Source organism: Sinohyriopsis cumingii, chromosome 15, assembly GCF_028554795.1.
Source record: "Sinohyriopsis cumingii isolate HCF-2022 chromosome 15, ASM2855479v2, whole genome shotgun sequence".
Classification (NCBI taxonomy): domain Eukaryota; kingdom Metazoa; phylum Mollusca; class Bivalvia; order Unionida; family Unionidae; genus Sinohyriopsis; species Sinohyriopsis cumingii.
This window is the reverse complement of record NC_142975.1, coordinates 88,568,356-88,581,604: the sequence shown is the minus strand read 5'-3', so window position 1 is coordinate 88,581,604 and position 13,249 is coordinate 88,568,356.

The window sequence follows — 13,249 nt, the reverse complement described above, 5'->3', positions numbered from 1 at the left end:
ATTTTTTTCCAGATATGAGGCTATGTATTTGTATTACAATTTGATTGTGGGGTTTTAGAAGTTTGTGAATAAAGGAGTTGCATCATATGTTTATGGTACATAGGATTCATTTTAGGGCAAAACTTTTATTTCCTTTTTATATTTGTAAACTGAATTTTAGGGAGAAAAACATTAACATTTCACCTTTTTACGGATTATTAAACATCAACCATGATCAGTATGAAAGTTATTAACTCTATTCTTTGACAGCTGTTAAAGTTTAATGGGTAGTCTGGTTATACGAGACCTTAATTCTGAATTGTTTCGTTTTATAAACAGTGAAATGAACCTTAATATGTTCAAATACAAGGAGCCTGTTGGGTCAAAATAAGATTAAAACTCACTGTGAGAAAATAAGTTGAAAATGTTTTAAAATTTAAAAATACAACAAAGCAACAGCAAGTGCAAAATAGAAATGATGTCTGTTTGACAATAATGGAGATGCTTGACATTCAACATACACAAAATATTTAAGTCCAAATTGCTCATGTGATAACTCACATGAGAAAATCCAACTTTGAATAAATTTGAAATAAGTGTTTAATCAGAATCAAAGTCCAAGTTTCTCACGTGATAACTCACGTGTGAAATTAGAACTCTGTCTTATTTTCAAACGTTGTATGTAATGGAAAAGAATGTTTTCTAAGTTCTACTTTCTCATGTGAAAATTTAGATTCTCACGTGAGCAAAATCTGCTCACGTGAGAATCAGATTAGTTTTACCTTGGCTCACAAAATCTAACAAACTGCACACATGAGAATGCAAAATCTACCCAATTTGCATACATTTCTAACAAGGTTCTCATGTGCAGCTTATGAGCAGCTCATGTGAACTGGTGAGATTTTTCTGTACATTTTAGCTCATCATATGAAAGTCTACATTTTATTTTGTGAGGGTGTTGATCTTTCTTTGGTCATTCATATACTTATCATGTTCCTCCTTTCTTCCCACTTCTGTTCCTTCCTATTTCTATCCTTTCTTCCCCCTTCTATCTCTGGACCGCTCTTGTGCTGGCACCCAGAAAGCTTACTGTAGGAATAAGACAAGGGAGATAATCTCTCGCACGCCTGCTCTACCTTCAGGTAATCGACCCAATTCTCTCATACATTTTCTGTCAGATTAATGGGTGACCAACCTTACAAGGTCAAATATATAACTACAGATCTCCTCATGTAATTTGTACAGTAAGAATAACTACTACGATTATGGTGACGTACCATCTAAATGTAGCAGCAGAGAGGGTGAACAGACCACTTAAGGGAGTGGTCACCCTTGTGTTTTACCAAAAAAAATAGTGACCACTCATAGAGGTCAATTACCACGTCTACGATTATTGTTTGTCCCAAACAGAATTGTAGACGAGCCCTCTCTGCTGCTATCAGTCTTGGGAATCATCATCTGAATCATGGGAATCTTCATCTGAATCATGGGAATTTGTTCTATGTTTCAAGTAATATTCAAGTTCTGATGGTGGTTTTTCTATTTTTGGATTTATGTTCTTTCTGTGTTTATAATATATCATCAAACTTCTGTATCGATCTCCACCGCAATTTTTACAAATCTGATATAATCCTCTAACGCCGTTGTTACATCCAACACAACTTCGTGGACCAGCATGAGGATTTTTCTTTATAAGATAATTATGTTTCTTGCAATATTCTCCACGGCATTTTTTATTACAATTGTTAGTGGTTCCTTGATGTAACCACGCACAGTTGTTCATTATATTAATGATATCTGTTTAATTCAATTTAATTTTATCATCACCCCTCTCTGCTGCTCCTCTTCTGCTGATATTAATTAAATTATTATGTTATAATAAAATGATACATCCAGAATCTCATACTGCAAGAACAGCTCGAGAACGATTAGAAGCAATTAAAAAATTTCTTCCTGTCAAAGACTCATTTAGAAAAAATCTACAAGCGCAGCAAGAAGCACGAGTTGAGTACGAAGAGGACACTAAAAAACTATTTAAACCCGTCACTGCAGCTACTGAGAAAGTTACGACAGTCATCAAAGAAGATCTTCTTCCGGTATCAAAATAAACTGCGGCGCAGGCTGAAAAAATAGCAAGAAGAACTAAACAGGCAAAGAAGATTTTACGAGATCTTCCACCTGGCATAGCCAGGGAAATAGCTGCGGCTCAGCCTCCACCTGTTGGTGAGGAAATACTTGAAGAAATTGGACAACTTCGTGCTGAGATAGGTGATATGAAAGATGATGAAGGAAGAACGATTATGCTGAGCAATAAATTTACCAAGGTGGGTATCAAATTCATAAAAAAAATTAAGGATATTAATACGTTATCAAAACTTGCAGTAGAAAGTTTTAATAAAAAAGAAGAACTTTTAAGACCTGAATATAGTTCCACTCGTATTAGTGATCCTGAAATCTGGTATAAATGGATATATCGTATATATTACAATAAAGATAGAGTTTACTCTAGTGATGAGGTATATAATGATTATCGCAGAAACATAGACATGTATCTTGCACAAAAAGGATCAGAAGTATCACAATCTCTCAGAACAATAAGTGAGGAAGAAGAAGAAGAAGTATCACCCTCAAGACTATTTAAGAAAACAACGGAAAAAAGATCACCCTTAAGACTATTTAAGAAATCAGAAGAAGAAGGAGCTACTGGCAGTGGTCTGGGAAATAATTTTATTTGTCCTGATAATATCCTCAATGACGTGTCACGGTTAGAAGTTCTCATAGGAGGAAAACGTGCCGGAAATAATTCACCAGAAATAACCAATGAAGCAGCTGATATTTGTCGGCGACTATTTCAAGGTGGTATCATGGATATTGGCGTTTACCGAGAACTTATTGATGAGCTCGTTGATGATTAGTCACCGCGATTAGATAAATGGTAAATAAAATAAGATGATTGTGCATAATAATCATCGTAAACCCACACAGGTTAGAGCGGTAAACTCACGATTACCAATCTATAGTGTTATTTACGGAAATGGACTTGGTGATGTTATTCAGGGATTATTTACAAGGATAGCTCCAAAAGTAGCACCTGTTGCAAAACAATTATCGATGAAGGCTATTGATATTGTTCGTGATAAAGCTCCTGGTGCAATTGTCAATGTTGCTGGTAAGGCGTTCTCGGCGATCAAGGAAAGACTAGCACGATTATTGCGACGAAAACAACAATCACCGGTGAAACTGGCAAGTACTGAGGTGATGCCTGCAGACGTAAGTAAAATAATAAATCAGGCTGCAAATCAAAAACTAGCGGCGATATCTGAAGAAGCAGAAAAAAATATAACAGCAAATTTAATAGCAGGGAGCGGTCTTCGTCGACGATGATCATCATTTGGAAAAATGGTAACTATAATAAAAATGTTCAGGCGCGAATCAGACCCAGCATTTGATATGAAGGCACCTGTCCTTAAGTATGAATCTATACGTGATTATCAATTTTATTCTTATGACGCAAGACTACCAAATCAGCGAGGGAGAATCGAATTACAGGTTCATGATACAAGTAGATATTTCTTGCCCGCTGAAGCGTTTATTGAAGTAGAAGGTAGACTTGTAACGAATGTTGTAGCTAATACGGCATATGCTGCTAATTTGCGTGTTGGTTTTGTCAACAACGGGATCATGGCATTATTTAGTGGCGCCACATACATGATTGATGGAAAAAATATTGAATCAATTCAGAATGATGTCGACGTTGCTACAACAATAATTGGTCTGGCGAGATATTCTGACGACTTTACAAGATCAGCTGGTCCAACAATGATGTTTGCTAAGGATATTACCAACAACGCTGATCATGTTCAGTATACCAAAGTACGGACACCACAAGATACTGCAGTTGATCCACAGCCAGTTGACTTTGAACACGCAGCCAGACCAGCTGCTGCTTTTGATATTATAGGAACCGTTAATGCGACTTACAGCCTAGGATTTGCAACACGCCGATCAGCGCTGTTAGGAAATGATAGAAATTTTTCGTGTGCAATTCCATTATCTCACATCTTTGGATTTTGCAGAAATGTTAGAAAAGTCATCTTTGGAGCTAAACACACAATTGTGCTCGTAAGAAAAGGTGATGATAATGATGCAATCTGGCGAGGTGATGGTGTTGCTGATGGTAAAGTAAATATATCAAAACTTTCACTATGGATGCCAGTAATGACTCCATCTATTACTGAGGAACAAAAATTACTATCTTTTATGGATCAAGGCGGTAAATCATTGCTATCATGGTTAACAGTAACCACAGATGCTGCTCAAAGCAATATTAATGGTTTATTTACATGGCATATAGCATCACAACAGGGTGTTTCTGCACCACGACATATTTTTATTGCATTGCAAAATATTAACCGGATAAATGATCAACAACGTTCACATATGATATTTGATAACCTTGGAGTTAATGAAGTTTCCTTACGGATAAATGGACATCAAGAACCAGCCGAGGATATATTGTTAAATTTTGATCAAAATCATGTAGCGCGCGCATATCATCGTTTAATGTCATTCATGGGACGTGATCAAAATATAGATACCGGTTTGCAAATATCACAACTAGATTTTACAGGTCTATATCCGATTTATTATTTTTCACTAGAACATCTTGATTTATCCAAACAATCTGTTGTTGATATACACTTTCGAGCTCATGTTACTAACCCTCCTCCTGATATACCCGGTCCACCAATTGTTCCCGGCTTCTACAGAGCGATCGCTGTCGTACTTAGCGACAAAGCCATGTTACTTGAAGGTGGCAGTGGTCGAATGAGGGTCGTTGATGCACCGGTGGAAAATATTTAATCGTGTTATTTAGAAAAATATTATTTATATAAAAATGTCGTATAGTCATGTTAATGTTACTCTGACCCCCGGTCAGGTAAAAAAGCTTCAATCAAAAACCGCCAACAAATGCGGAACTAAAATATCACTAAAACGAGATCATATTAGTGGTGGTCCAAACAAATTATCGTTGACAAATAATCAGATTAAACATTTCAATAAAGCTCTGGAATCAAAAACTGGAGTTCAATTCCATCTCTCCCCGAGCGCCATCAAAGACATGGTTAAAACAGGTGGTATATTCCCACTACTTGCGGCCATTCCGGCATTAATAGCTGCAGCTGCTCCAGCCGTAGCAAAAGCGGCCGCGTTAGGTGTTGCTGGAGCGGCGGGTAAAAAAATTTTCGAAAAAGTTACTGGTGGATGATATAGCAAAAAAAAGGGACGCGGTCTAAGATTGCCAGGATCTCGTTGGGGGAGAGGCCTAAGGCTTCCAGGGTCACTTCGTTAGACGTTCCAGCATCAAATTTTGATTTACTTAATGCCGCTAAAAAATTAAAAATATCCGCCTTTAGAGGTGTTTTTATGCGAGATCAATTACCGAAACAACCAAACAAACTAGAAACAGGTATTATTAATCTCGATGAACGTTCTGGACCTGGTACTCATTGGGTATCATACGCGGTTGATCCGCGTGGAATTGTTTATTTTGATTCGTACGGGTTAGCTCCACCTGTTGAATTTATCAAGTATGTCGCACCACTTCACGCAACAACCAGAGGTTCCAAAGTTTGGTATTCAACGCTACCCACACAAACAATGACAGATCCGCCAATATGCGGCCGTGAAGTAATTAATGTACTCGACGCTATATCAAAATCATCCAGGCCGCCACATAAAGTCGTGCACGATTATACAAGCAACCGATTTGTTGCGCGTAAGGCGTTTTAAACAACGGGTCTTATTATAATGGTTGACATTTACGGAAGATCTTCTTCACGCGTTAAGAAAAAGTCCGGCGACGTTGATCTGTCGAAGTATGTGACTAAGGATGACCTCGCTGATATCATGAACCTGGCTGGAGTTGACCCAGATGAAGTTGTTATTTTTCAGGATCGATATGGTAAACTAAAAACCAGCAATATCAAATGGAATGGTATAGTCCGGCGAGTACTTGGTGCAGTTACGGATAATATTCCCGTGTTTACTGACGGTGGTAGAATCAGAGATTCAAGTATGTCACTTAAAACCATCAGAGATGAAATTGCAAAAAGTGTTGCTAATCGCGTGAGAAACACCGGTGACACAATGATGGGTGAACTTAGCATGAACGGGAACAAAATAGTAGTTTTAAGAGATCCAACATCTGACGAAGACGCAGCAACAAAAAAATACGTCGACGTCAACTATGGCACCGTAGACGGTAAATTATCCACGTTACGGGCTGAGTATGACGTTCACGCAGGAGCTTTTGGAAGATTTCGAAGAAATTTTCAAAAAATCGATGATGCCATGGATAAATTCTTCGGTACTCCACGCGCCATTGACATGAAACTTTCTGATATCAAAACTGACCTAGGCACGATCAAACGAACACAGCTAGACATCGCAGCGGGAATTCCTGAGATTATCAATAAAACCAGTCTGATTAAAATTCCAGCTGAAATAACTCCCGGGCATATCACAAACATCTTATGCACGGTATCATCGGGATTTGCAACATGGTCGCAGCAAAATAATACTATCAAATATACCGCAACAGTCACTGGCGTGTACAGGCTGTCTGTGTTTAGTGCTGCAAAATTTGAAATATTTACAACGTTTCCATGGCGTCATTCCACCGACAGGTTTTCCGGGGTTGTATCTGTTGTATTAAATAGCGGAACCGAAGAAATATTTATTCTGGAAGCAGATGATAAGAAATTAACCGCAACATCCTTCTGGTGGTGTTTGGAATTTGTAGCTGAAACACCTCAATTGGTTACTGCATAAAAATATATATGGACGGTGCACAATACAGGTACAATCAAGCACGTGAATGGCAGGCGGCGCTAAAAGATCAAGTCGATCAATATACAGTAAAAGTAAAAAAATATCGACGACGATTGGTTATCGTTGATGTGATTGTTTATTCAGTATCCGCTGTTGTTGCTGGAACCGGTGTAATATTATCAGCGTTGACAACGATGGCACCAGTAGCTGTAACTATTTGTATTTCAGCAGCAACAACTATTGCAGGTGTGCTTAATATCATCACAAAAAAAATATGTACTTGTACGAACGAAAAATTATCCGATTACAAAATAAAATTACATACAGCGACGGTAGCATACTCGAAATTATCCTCGTTGTTATCAGCGAGTCTCAGTGATGGAATTATATCTGATTTCGAATTTTCAATGATAACCAAAATATACGACGAAGGTATTAAAGATACAAATATCAATAATGACAGAATTACTCCAGCAGATCGTGACCAACACAACTCCGCCAAAGATAACGATGATCTCGGTAAGTTCAATTAATCCTGAATTTAGTGTTAATTTTCCTACTGCAATTCCAGTAAAAGAAATAGCACTAGCACAATTACGAGTATATTACAGCTGGCCAAATATCAGATCAAAATCATTTAATGGTACACCAGCAAATAATTCGCTCGTATTTGCTAACAACAACAAACCCGATGGAACACCTGACTGGGTTGTTGTTGGAATACCAACCGGCAGTTACGAGATTGAAGAGATCAGTGAGGAATTTGCGCGTAGAATAAAATCAATAACGGGAAAAGAATCAAAAATATCAATTAATATTCATGAATCCACCCTGTCCTCGACGATTGAAATAAACTCGCCTGATTATGCCGTTGATATTTATCAATCCACGATAAGATCCGTGCTAGGATGGCCTGAAATATCACCACCGATAACACCGATACCACCAGAACCGAAAAAGTCTGATTATGTCACGGATAGGCAATCATATCATGAAATTAATCCATCATACGGGGAAGAACTACGTATTTTAAAAAATAAATCAATGCTCAGCAAGGTTTTAATTCACGATTTTGATGAGTTATGGGCTTTTAACAATTCCGGGGAAAAAGCGAATATTTTTGCTATTTATCGGAGTGAGATTATTAAATATTTTCAGGAAATCAATCAAGAATGTAAAAAACAACTAGATCAACTAAATCAATATTTTAACGAACATATTTTTGACATATCAGCGTCATCGCGTGAAAAAATCATCACGCGTGTGGAAATATTAAATCAGCTTATATCAGATATGGAATATATTAATAACCGAATAGTTCAAGCGATGCTTAGTTTAGAATTTTCTGAAGGAACTCATGCAAAAATATGGTTAGATAAATATAAATGAACAGAAGCCGATGTACCAAATTTTAAATTTCCCGGGTATAGTGTAACCGAGTTAAGAAAATCTGTCAGTGATGTCATTGATGAGTTTTTTCCTAAAATACTCGATGCATGGAGAAAATTAATTCCACCAGCAGCTGTTCTTAGACATGATAATGATCCACACGGCGGCGGAAGTCACGTATCTCCGGGGATCGTTAATATAACACCGACGGTCGCGGTCAATCTGGTTTGTGACGTAATCGATGGCAGCTATCAAATAGATCTCGGAAGATCAAATCAGGCTCAACAAGGATACATCCTGTACACGTTCACACCACAAGTTCCCCCTGGAAGTTTAATCGTGCAAGAACCAACTAATCCTGTGTATTTGCGGTGGCACAATAATATGTTAACACGAATCAATTTTAAACTCACAGACCACCTTAATCGCTTAATTGACATACGTGAAGAAGAACTTGTAATAAATCTGTATGTGAAATCTTAAGGATTTCTGTCCTAAGGACTTTTATCGTAGATCTTCATGTAATGGAGGGTTTTTACACACGAGGATTTCTTAACAGTTAGAAGAACATTTGTAACAGAGATCAGACTCAAATTCGATCAACTTAAAATAAATAAATAAATAAATATTTTATTATTACTGGCACAAATTAATCGGCCTAGGCAACTAAAAAAGCTGGTCGATGAAAGTAAAAATTAAAATTTCTATCACAAAAAAAAATAAGATTTATTAATTTTCCCGATTTTTATTATTTTTTTTACTGAAATTGTACGAATTACTTGATTTTGACTACCAACTACCCCCTCAGAAACATAAAAATGTACGAATTACTTGATTTTGACTACCAACTACCCCTTCAGAAACATAAAAATGTACGAATTACTTGATTTTGACTACCAACTACCCCGTCAGAAATAAGAAATTCTAACTTTGTCAAATTGTTCCTAATAAATTTTATTTATTATAAATTAATTTTATTTATTAATAATATTATTTTTACTGAGGATTTATTTTTTTTTTACTAAAATACAACGAAATTGCTCAATTTTCCTGATTTTGACTACCAACTACCCCGTCAGAAATCAAGTAATTCGTGCATTTTTCTTTGATTTTGACTACCAACTACCCCGTCAGAATCAAGTAATTCGTGCATTTTTCTTGATTTTAGTAAAAAAAAAATAAATCCTCAGTAAAAATAATATTATTAATAAATAAAATTAATTTATAATAAATAAAATTTATTAGGAACAATTTGACAAGGTTAGAATTTTCTTGATTTTGACTACCAATACACGTGGTCAGCGTTGACATGGACCCCAGTTACCAAAACTTTCATTTTCATTATCACCAGTAACGAAGTTACTCTGGATCGTTTCACCAGTAACGAAGTTACTCTGGATCGTTTCACCAGTAACGAAGTTACTCTCTAACATAATTTTTCTTAATAGTCTTATGCGAGTACTAATCGTTTTCTTTGCCTCATACTCGTGGGATAATAACGATTTAATTCTTTCTACGGCGGCAGAGAGAGGAACGAACTCCTTCACATGATCATCTTCTACGGTAGCTAGCGACTGAAACATTGCCGCCTGAATCCGTTTCATGAGCCTGTATTCAGATGATAGTGTGTTTGTCCCCTGGGTTTTACGTTCTTGTAAAATCTCAAAGTCAGAAACTATTTTTTCAGGATTTAGTTCATCAGATATATTAATTCCATCTTTTTTCAATTTTTTAATAGCAACAATTACATCATTGATATTTTCATGGTTCATTATATAATATATAAATCTTTAAAATAAAAAAAAATATCCCAGAACCACTATCGAGTGTATTAGCGAGTTCGTCGGGATGTTTCAGGGACAGCACAACATATACAATGAAAGGTTAATATACAATGAAATGGATATATACAATGAAATGGTTATATACAATGAAATGGTTATATACAATGAAATGGTTATATACAATGAAATGGATATATACAATGAAATGGTTATATACAATGAATGAAGAGCCCCTATCGAGTGTATTAGCGAGCTCAGATTATGAATTGGACGGCACAAACATATAACTAACTAAGGAAATGGATATATACAATGAAATGGTTATATACAATGAATGAAGAGCCCCTATCGAGTGTATTAGCGAGCTCAGATTATGCATGGACGGCACAAACATATAACTAACTAAGGACAGTACAAACATACACGCTCAGCAAAAACCCACCCACAATAATTAATCCAGTGGGTGATACGAAAATATGTATCACCCACAAGTCAATATTGTGGGTGGGAATTTTGCTGAGCGGGGGGGGGGGGGGGTTTTGCGGTTCCCCCCACTATTATAAAAATCGCAATTATGCGCACACCACCGACAAATTGTCAGCCATGGGGGTTTGATCCTGGACCGCGAGCGTCACAGTCCAATACCATACTGATTGAGCTATCAAACCTTGTTACGAACATATGTTTTGGAAGTTAATATATAGTTAAGCTATATAGCTAAGGAACCAATATTTACACTAAACAGCGGTTTCTGAATAATAACAGTTTCTGTATTTATAACAGTTTCTGAATAATAACAGTTTCTGAATAATAACAGTTTCTGTATTTATAACAGCGGTTTCTGAATAACAACAGTTTCTGTATTTATAACAGCATTTTTCCTAAGCAGACTGCGAATCAATAATAACGGTGGCATGAACACACCTGCAGATCGATTACCATGACAACGGTTTCTGTTCTACACACAGCTTCCTGCGGATCAATAACATTGTCATGATCTCTCGTAATGTTGTATGATGGGAAATATTTAAAAACCATAAATAATACTTCTACGAGTAATTAATTACGATGTAATTAATTACGATGTAATTAGTTAAACTGACTAATTACGATCATAAAAAATCAAAATCTACGAAGAAAACTATATATTACAAAGTAATCTCCCTTTTATATAATCAAAAATTCAGTAGTGTATGGAGGGCCTACTGTGACATAAATTAAAAAAATTAATTCAATGTGGTGATGATAGTTAATAATGTGGTGATGATAATTATTGATACTGAAAGATGATTTTCTGCTTATATTTTTTCGATAAAGCTGTTTTATATATATTTTCTGCCACTCTTTGTACTGATTGAGAGTGAATATCAAAATATTTTGCAGCTGAATGCATTGAACGAAATATTATTTCTTCACCAGTTTCTATGTTTGTGGAAATTACCGCCCTCTTTCCGATTGTCTTACATCTTCCTGTATTACCGCGCGTATTATTCTCGCTGTATGTGACAACACGAAGGTTGGATACATTATTGTTTTGAGGATTTCCATCAATATGATCAATAACAAGACCGTCATTGATCATCCCATTATGACATTCATACGTAAATCTATGACACAGATAATGTTTCTTTCCAATTGTAAATCTAAGATAACCAAAATTATTAATATAACCAACTTGTCTCTTCAACTTGCAGTGTCTGATGATACCATTAATATTTGATTCATAGTTTGTTATGACAGGATGTGGGACAAATATATTTTGCTCCATTATAATAATATTATACGTTTAAATCATTGTTTGTCTGAAGTCTTGATATATAATCCCTCACGGATTTTATAGCGTTTTCACCGCTATTATTTTTTTTGTCATAATATCTTTTAAGTTCTCTGAACCGTTTTCCGCCGCACTTTCCACATAATTCTGTTTTTCCTCGCACTCCAATACCACACCGTAGACATGGTATTGGTCCTAGACTTCCTCATCGTATGTTTTGTGAGTGCATCCAACAAAATTCCTTTCTACAGGGTTTGTTGCATCGATTTACTGAGCCGATCATCAACCATCTGCATTGAGACATTGTATATATATATATATATAATTTTCTTTATTTAAATATTTGTTTTAATTATATGAACGAGTTTGAGAGATTATCCCAAACTAGGCCTGTTAAATATAAATTCAACCTTGACAGATTATCTTCTGACTTGCCAGTGCGAGATTTGGTTGATCCGAAAAATAAAAGTTTGATCTCGAAAATTCACGACGCCAAGAAAGAATTTTACACGGATGGTGCATCTCATACATGGTCAACGTTCAAGATCATACGCCTTGACAAAGTCAGTGTCGACAAAGTCACGGACGCCACAATGAACGACAAGCGAGCGGCAACTATCATTAACTACATCGCTGAATACGAGGGCAATCAAAAATATTTCTTCAGAGTAAAATTTATTGTATTAACAGAAACAGGTAGTTGGATTATCCGTGACAAATATGATCCTGTCCTTGGCAATAATAAAACTATCATATTAAGTAAAAATTCCAGACCGGGTCTACTGACGGGTATTGACAAACCGTATTATGAACGAGTGTATCCTGTAACAGCGGTTATTTATGGAATTTATGAGATAAATAAGAAAACCAACGTTGATAAACTAGCGCCGATGAAATTTTCAAGGTTAAATTGTGTAGCCGAACGAGTAATAGAACACTTTACAAACGTGATGCGTGGAAATGGATTAACTGATTTAAGGCGTGAAAAAATAAACTCGTGGGCTGATTCAGTTAAGGATACCGGTGCTACAATAAAAGATGTTGCTGAGTTAGGAAAAATATTAAAATTTCCAATAACTGTGGCGACAATAACGGGAGAAGTACTGTACCAGTCGAAATATAAATCGAAGGGAGCTCCAATAAATATTATCGATCATAACGCGCACGCATGGACTAACGCGGTAACAATATTTCCACGTGATCGAACTGTTAGATTTTACCCCACAGATATGGGGGGAGGTATGTTTGATTTTATTAAAGAAATAAGTAAAACCGATCCTGTATCGGTATGGTTATTTAAAAGTAATGAGGAGGGTGAATTTGATCAGTTTGTCAAACCGAACGGTGAAATATATCGCACAGAATCCCTCCATGACGAGATGAAAAATCTCGCGACGTTTTTCAAGTACAAGCACGCGGAAAATACTGACAAATTACTAACTAATTGTTTTACCGTTCCATCTGTTGCGGCTCATTTCGCCAGAGAGAG